Source organism: Myotis yumanensis, unplaced genomic scaffold (assembly GCF_028538775.1).
Source record: "Myotis yumanensis isolate MYYU_CA2020_CCGP unplaced genomic scaffold, mMyoYum1.0.hap1 SCAF_2, whole genome shotgun sequence".
NCBI classification, from domain to species: Eukaryota; Metazoa; Chordata; class Mammalia; order Chiroptera; family Vespertilionidae; genus Myotis; species Myotis yumanensis.
Genome location: NW_027223753.1, coordinates 38405119 through 38413998, shown reverse-complemented (window position 1 = coordinate 38413998; position 8880 = coordinate 38405119).

Below are 8880 nucleotides of genomic sequence, written 5' to 3'. Positions count from 1 at the left end.
TTTCAATATCTTGCTCTCTCTCTTCTTCTGGCACCCCTATAATTCGGATGTTGGTACGCTTGAAGCTGTCCCAGAGGCTCCTTACATTATCTTCATATTTTTGGATTCTTTTTTCTTTTTGCTTTTCCGGTTGGGTGTTTTTTGCATCTTTGTATTTCAAATCTTTGACTTGATTCTTGCGATCCTCTTGTCTGCTGTTGGATCTCTGTATATTATTCTTTATTTCAGTCAGTGTATGCTTAATTTCTAGTTGGTCTTTTTTCATATCCTCCAGGGTCTCACTAAATTTATCGGTGGTTTCCAGAAAATTCTCGAAAAACCTTATAAGTGTGGTTTTGAACTCTATATCCAGTCATTTGCTTTCCTCCATTTCTGTCATTTCTGATCTGTTTCTTTGTCCCGCATTTTTTATGCTTCGCTGTGTTGGTAAAGTGGCTTTGTGTGCTAGGTGTCCTATAGGGCCCAGTGGCTCAGCCTCCCCAGTTACCTGAGGGGGACACTCTTGGTGCACCCCCTTGTGGGCTTTGTGCACAGTCTTGTTGTAGTTATGCCTTGATTGTTGTAGGTAAAACTGGGAGGAATTGACCTCCAGGCCAATTGGCTGTGAGAATCAGCTGTGTCTGCAGTGGGAGAACTTCTGTGCTGAAGACACCCTTCTGGGGCAAGACTTGCTTCAGTGGGGCTTTGGTGCTCACTGAGTCTGCCCCCTGAGTGTGTCCCTTATGGATCTGAGGAGTTGTAATCTGGATGGTCCTACTCTGACCACTGGGTACACTGGCTCTTGGATCTCTAAGGAGGTGCTAATTTAGCCTCTGCCTGAGGCTACCCAGCAGGAGCTACGAAGAGATCTGCAGATTCCCCTTTCTTTTGGGGGGTTTGGAGGTGCCCAGATGAGGCCCAGCTGTGAAGCAATGCAAGCTGCTGTGGGGCCTTGGGGCTTCTTTTGGAAGTTCTGGGTCTGTCTGGCCCAGCTGCAGTTTGTTAGGTAATTTTCAGGTTGCAAAGGGCCAGGCCTTTCATATGCAAAAGCTTCTGCCGCAGCCTGGGTGGGGCAGGGCCTCGGAATCAACAGGGTGGAGCAAGCAGCTAAGGCTGATTCTCAGCCCTGCCCTAAGGGGCCCCTCCCCGTCTCAGTGTCTCAGTAATTGCTGCAAGCACCTCTGAGGGAAAGCCGCCCTCAAGTTCCGAGTTCTGCCCGCTGCCAGACAGTCCAGTTTCTCCCCGTATGAGTCCTGGGTCCCCAGAGACCTCCGGGAACCAGAGTTCAGAGCAGTCGGGAGCTTGTGACTCCCTCCCAATTGAAAAAGACAACCGTGTCCTCAGGTGCCAGCCCCTTTCCTGCGCGCGCTCGAGCCTCCGTACCTCTGCACTTTACTTCCGCAGCTCCTGAGTCTCAGTGTGCTTTTCTCTTTCCTTCTAGTTGTAGAATTTCCACTCAGCCAGCCTTCCTGTAGTTCTGGGTGATGTCCGTTTTGTCTTTTCATTGTATTTTTGAAGTTGTTGTGGGAGGCAGCAATTTCCAGTGTTTACCTATGTCGCCACCTTGGTTTTCCGAGTTTGTTTCTTTACATGACAAAATAACAAGTTGGCCCTAGAATGGTCCTTGATTTTTAAACATCTTTTTGGACCATATACTTCTTAACTGGAGAACATGCTGCTCCTGGGCCAGAAAGAGTTTAGACTAAGTGGTTTCTCTTCCAAAGTTAATTAAGCTCAGGTGTCTTTTAAAAAGACATTACACACCCCGTTGCCTGGCTGAACAGCTTACTCAGACATATTTGACCTTTTATTGATGCTTCTAATGATCATTATACACATCTATTACTATAAAGAGCTGTCAAACCCACAACCATGCCCTCTGGCAGGCCACTGAGAGAGGACACTTTGTCCCTCAGTGAACCGACCCAGGCTGCTTTCCTGTTGCTGTGTAGCCACTCTGCTGCCTCTGCAGTTCCCTCTCACCCATCAGCTGTCCCTTCTCTATGTGGCAACTTGTTCCTCCACCCACCATCTCCGAATGTCAGACAACCAAGCTTATTGAATCAGTGGTTTGATTCTACACATCAATTTAAGTCAGTAGTCTGTGACTTAGGAACCCTTTATCTCGGCCAGGGAATGAGGGCAGAGGCTCAATAAATGATCAGGGACATTTACCCCATTCTGTTGAGAAATGGTAATGGCAGATAATAGTCACTGGAAACTTCCCGCAAGCCAGAATTTATCTAGAACAATTAGGTAACTTGCCAAGATTAATATATGAAAGAGCTGGGCTTCAAACCAGAACTATCAGAATGAGATTGGTACTGCTAACCTTCCCTCTACTCAGCTTCACTGGGGTTTTTAATCGTGAGCTGCTGGAAGTCTGATCGTTATACAAATGAAGGCATATAGATGTTATTGCTTGTATGTGATGCTTATCTCCCAATAGTGTTCTTTAAGGGATGTTCTGATTTTGTTAGAAGAAACTGAAGTTATTCTGATTCAAGAATGAAGCTGGGGCCCTGGCCGGGTAGCTCCGTTGGTTAGAGCATCATCCCAATACACCAAAGGTGTAGGCTTGATTCCCGGTCAGTGCAGATACAAGAATCAACCAATGAATGTGTAAATAAGTGGAACCAAAAATTGGTGCTTCGCCCTAACCGGTTTGGCTTAGTGGATAGAGCGTCGGTCTGCAGACTCAAGGGTCGCAGGTTCGATTCCGGCCAAGGGCATGTACCTTGGTTGCGGGCACTTTCCCAGTAGGAGGTATGCAGGAGGCAGCTTATTGATGTTTCTCTCTCATCGATGTTTCTAACTCTCTATTCCTCTCCCTTCCTCTCTGTAAAAAAATCAATAAAATATATTTTTTTAAAAATTGGTGCTTCTCTCTTTCTCAAATCAATTTTTTAAAAATTAGAAGAAAAGAGAATCAAGCTGGGGACCAGTTGACTTTGGGACACTGGTCATGTGCTGGGCACCAGCCATACAGAGGTTAAAAATATTAAAACAAATAAATTATGGGTCACAAGCTGATGCGTGGGGGCTTTATGATCACTCTGTGCAATGGATATTCAATGGTTAATTCACTGGTCTTTTTTTAATGAATGAGAACATTGGTCAGAAAGTTTGTGGCCGACCCGAGCACAAAGGAGGCTGTAGCCAAAAGGAGCTGCAAGAACTGCCCTTGGGAACCATAGTAAAGTGTGAAAACAGGGCCAGCGATAGAAATGGCTCCTCCCCAGATTTCTGCTGACTGCCTCTCGTTTGCCAAGACTGGTCAGTCTGAAACATCGGCTTCAATCTTTCCTCTCTAGAAGGCACTGAGAACTAGACATTATAGCAGCTGGCAAAGGAGAGTGGTGGCTGGCTGGTCTTCAGCAAACTTCTTCCATGTGTGCTGTGGGAGATACTGACAGGCCAAATGGCATAGCCAGCCACTGTGTCTGAAATTCCTACTATCTGAACAAACGTGAGATACCATACTGTTAGTAAGGGTGTGAGGAAATTGCTATTTGTATATCTTGTGGTTTGGTAATAGATTTTAAAATAAGAAAAGAAATTGAAGCCTGGCAGCGTGGCTTAGTTCACAGTTGGATTCCCGGTCAAGGCATGCTAGTATGCCCAGGTTGCGGGCTCATCCCCGGTGTGGGGCGTGCAGGAGGCAGCCGATCAATGATTCTCTGATTATTGATGTTTCTATCTCCCTCTCCCTTCCTCTCTGAAATCAACAAAAATAAAAATATTTTAAAAATTGAAAACAAGAGCCCTAGCCAGTTTGGCTCAATGGATAGAGCGTCGGCCTCGGACTGAAATGTCCCAGGTTTGACTCGGGTCAAGGGCATGTGCCCGGGTTGTGGGTTTTATCCCCAGTAGGGGATGTGCAGGAGGCTGCCAATCAATAATTCTCTCTCATCATTGATGTTTCTATTTCTCTCTCCCTCTCCCTTCATCTGTGAAATTAAAAATATATTTTTAGAAAATTGAAAACAAGAAATTGAAAAAAAAATTTGTAAGTCCAAAAATATAGGGTGTGCCAAAAAAAATGTATAAACACTGTTGGAAGCTAATTCCAGCAGGGCATAATAAAATGCAAGAAGTCCTCAAAAGGTTGATGGGCTTCTATAGTCAGCAGGGCTGAATGATATTGTTGCTTGCTGGAATAGCTGAAAGCATTTCCCCAAACCTAAAGATTTGCATATATTATTACCTGCTGCCTGACAGCCAAAGGCAGTTTCCCCCAACTTGATGATGCCTACTGTATACCAAACCTTACCTTTGATATGTATATCTGCTTTGCTTTAGGGCGATTTGTGGTAATAAAGAGGTAGGGGTCCAGAGATTGAGAGAACTTGGTTACTGAAGCTAGGTCTCCTGTGGCTCCCCAAAATGCCTTCCAAATTTATATTTCATGTCTAGTCTCTTTATTAATTTACAGCCCTTCTCCAGATTCCTGAACCCTTCTAGATGCTGAGAAACACCCCGGCAAAACACTTTAACAGTTGATAGCTCAATTGATGTTTCTTTATTTTTCAGATTTAACCCATTGGAATTAATAATTATTCAAAATGTGTATACATTTTTGGGGACACCCTGCATGTATGATAATGAAAATTCACTGGAACTTTGCTCATCATCATAAAACTTTGAAAACAATTTAAATGTCATTCTATAGAGGACTAATTGAATAAATTAAGCTACACATGCATGCACACACACATACACAAACACCTGTATTCATACACAAATTCCTATATATACTCACACAAACATACATTGATACATTGGAATACAAAAACAAACAAAAAAACAAAAACAAAAATGAATACAAAAGTGTCAATAGCATATGGTTAACTTTTTTATTTATTTATTTTTAGAGCTTTTATTTTTTTTAATTTTTATTGATTGCAGAGAGAGGGAGAGGGAGAGAGATAGAAACATCAATGATGAGAGAGAATCATTGATTGGCTGCCTCCTGCACGCCCCCTACTGGGGATTGAGCACGCAGCTTGTGCATGTGCCCTTGACTGGATTCAAACCTGGGACTCTTCAGTCCCCAGCCGACACTCTATCCACTGAGCCAAAGCAGCTAGGGCTGGTTAACTTTTTAAAAGGCTATATTGTAGCTGAAACCGGTTTGGCTCAGTGGATGGAGCGTCGGCCTTCGGACTGAAGGGTCTCGGGTTCGGTTCCGGTCGGGGGCATGTACCTGGGGGCAGGCACATCCCCAGTGGGGGATGTGCAGGAGGCGGCTGATCGATGTTTCTCTCTCATCGATGTTTCTGGCTCTCTGTCTCTCTCCCTTCCTCTCTGTAAAAAATCAATAAAATATATTTAAAAAAATAAATAAATAAAAGGTAAATTGTAAAGCTCAGTTTGAGTCGATCTTGTTTTATAAAGTTATATATGTATATGTGTGTACATCTATAGACAGGTTTAGAAGGATGGTCATGAATATGTGAACTTCAGTTATCTCTGGATGATGAAATTTGAGGTTTTTGGGGTTTTTTTACTTTCTTCTCTGTGCTTTCCTATACAGTGCCCATTGTATATACTGTACAGTATAAATTCCTTTCAGTTCCCAAATACCACATCCCCTCACACTCTTCTGGGCTTTCACACATAGTATTCCTCTCCTGGCATGTTCTTACTCCTTTAAACCCAAATACTTCACCTGACTAACTCCTATTCATCCTATGGTGTCTCTGCTTAGTAATCAATTACTCTCAGAAGACTTCCTGTGTGTGTGTGTGTGTCTTCGTGTGCTTTCATAGTACCCAATAATTTCTTCTCAGAGTACTGAACACATTGATTTATCATTACCTGTTGATTTGTCTAGATCTCCCACAATTATCTGTCATGGCAAGGACTGTATCTAGTTCACTACTATATCCCCACTAGAGGCTCAGTGCACAAAAATTTGTGCACTCAGTGGGGTGAGGGGGGGGGGGGTCCCTCAGCCCGGCCTGTGCCCTCTCGCAGTCTGGGACCCCTCGGGAGATAACGACCTGCTGGCTTAGCCCTGCTCCTGGGTGGCAGAGGGCAGGCCCAATCCCTAGGTGCAGCCCCTGGTTGGGCTCAGAGCAGGGCAGATTGGGGAGTTGGGGCGCCACCCCCTGTCATGCACAGAGCAGGGAGGATCGGGAGGTTGCGATGCCACCCTCAGTCACGCTCAGGGTAGGGCCGATTGGGGGGTTGGGGCACCACCCCCTGTCACACTCAAGGCAGGGTCGATGGGGAGGTTGCGGCGCCACCCCCTGTCACGCACAGAGCAGGGCCAATCAGGGGGTTGGGGCGCTGCCCCCTGTCACTCACAGAGCAGGGCCCATCAGGGGGGTTGGGGCTCTGTACCCTGTCACGCACAGAGCAAGGTCGATCAGGGGGTTGGGGAGCTCCCCCTGTCACACACAGAGCAGGGCCCATCAGGGGGTTGGGGAGCTCCCCCCTGTCACTCATAGAGTAGAGCCGATAGGGGAGTTGGGGCACCGCCCCCTGTCACACACAGAGCAGGGCGGATCAGGGGGTTGGGGTGCCGCACCCTGTCACACTCAGGGCAAGGCCGATGGGGAGGTTATGGCTCTACCCCGTCACACACAGAGCAGGGCCCGTGGCGGGGGGGTTGGGGCGCCGCCCTCTATCACCCACAGAGCAGGGCCGATCAGGGGGTTGGGGCACTCCCCCCTGTCACACTCAGGGCAGGGCTGATGGGGAGGTTGCGGCTCCACCCCGTCACACAGGAGCCGCAGGGCGATCAGGGGGTTGGGGAGCTCCCCCCTATCAGGCACAGAGCAGGGCTGATCAGGGGGTTGGGGTGCCTTCCCCTGTCACGAACAGAGCAGGGCGGATAGGGAGGTTGTGGCCCCGCCCCCTGTCACACACAGAGCGGCAGGGCGATCAGGGGGTTTGGGCGCTGCCCCGTCACGCTGATCCCAGTGCCGGGAGGCCTCGCGGCTCCGCTGATCCCGGTGCTGGGAGGCATATTACCCTTTTACTATATAGGATAGAGGCCTGGTGCACGAGTGGGGGCCAGCTGGTTTGCCCTGAAGGGTGTCCTGGATCAGGGTGGGGGTCCCACTTGGGTGCCTGGCCAGCGTGGGTGAGAGGCTGATGGCTGTTTGCAGCTGGTCACACCCCCTTCAGGGTGGGGGTCCCCACTGGGGTGCCTGGCCAGTCTGGGTGAGGGGCTGAGGGCAGTTATTGTTTAATGAGTTTCAGTTCACAAGATGAAAAGAGTTATGGGAATGGAGGGTTGTGATGGCTGTACAATAATGTGAATTATTTAATACCACTGAGTTGTACATTTAAAAATAGTTAAGATGGGCCCAGACAGTGTGGCTCAGTGGTTGAGTGTCGACCTAGGAACTAAGAGGTCACACAGTTCATTCCCAATCAGGAAACAGGCCCGGGACTGCTGGATCCATAGTAGGGGGCGTGCAGGAGGCAGTGATCATTGATGTTTCTCTCTCAGCAATGTTTCTATCTCTCTATCCCTCTCCCTTCCTCTCTCTAAAAATCAATAAAAACATATTTTTAACAAAATAGTTAATCCCTGGCTGGTTGTTCAGTGTTTAGAGCATCGGCCTGCAGACCAAAGGGTTGAGGGTTGTTGGATTCCTGTTCAAGGGCATGTACCTCAGTTGCAGGTTTGATCCCCTACTCTGGTCTGGGCAAGAGGAGGAGGCAACCGATAGATGTGTCTCTCTCACTTAGATGTTTTTCTCTTTCTCTTTCCCTCCTCCCTCCCTTCCACTCTGTCAAAAAAAAAAAAAAAATCAATGGAAAAAATATCCTCAGGTGAGGATTTTAAAAAAAAAATAGTTAAGATGGTAATTGTTATGTTAGGTGTATTTTATCACAATAAAAAATATCTATTTAAAAACAATTAATGAGGCCGAGATTACATATTGCATGATTCCATCCATAGGACCTTCTGAAAAGACAAAATCATAGTACTAAGAACAGAGCAGTGGTTGCCAGGGGCTCGGGGAGGGGGAAGGGTATGACTACAAAGGGGTTCCGGAGGGAGTTTTTGGGGGGATGGGACTATTCTGTATCCTCATTGTGTTAGTGGTTAAAAGAACCCTTACATGTGCTAACATTCATACACTGTACACGAAGATAAACAACTTTACTATATGTTAAAAATAAAAGGAATTAACTGGCCCAACTCATGGTAACTGTTTGTCTTGCCCAGATAATAGCCACCCAAATGGTTGGAGTTTGTGGCGAGAGAAGAATAGAGTAGGCAGGAAGGGAGAATAAGAACATGCATGCTGCATAAACAATTGTTCTGAGTATTTTTTTATTCCTTTTCTTTTTGGTGAGTTGTCCCCTAAAGATCAGTCTTGTGCTCTTCCTAGGGCCTCCTCTTTCTCTTTCCAAGTGTGAAGCTCTTCTGATTACCAGTAATTCCTCTTGTTTCTCCTACAAGACACTGAACACTTTGGTCCAATGTTAATTTTTAGGTTGAACTTTACTCTCCAGGTTACCTCATTCCCTAACAATAGTCAGGATGGCTGAGCTTGCAAAGCAAAGCCCTAACAGTTGCAACATTTGAATTCTGACAGAACCAGAGGAAAGGCATTTCACAGTGCCTCACCTCTTACTCCAATCACATACGTCCTCTTGATTGGAGCTGCTAGAGAAATGATGCAAACAAATCTGAAATTTTTAATTTTTTTTAGTAGCCACATTTAAAAAGTAAATAGCCCCAGCTGGTTTGGCTCAGAGGATAGAGTGTTGGCTTGCAAACTGAAGGGTCATGGGTTCGATTCCAGTCGAGGGCATGTACCTTGTTTTCAGGCTCCTCCTTGGCCCAGGGCTCTGGTCAGGACGCATGCAGGAGGCAACCAATCGATGTGTTTCTCTCACATCGATGTTTCTCTCTGTCTTTCCCTTTCTCTT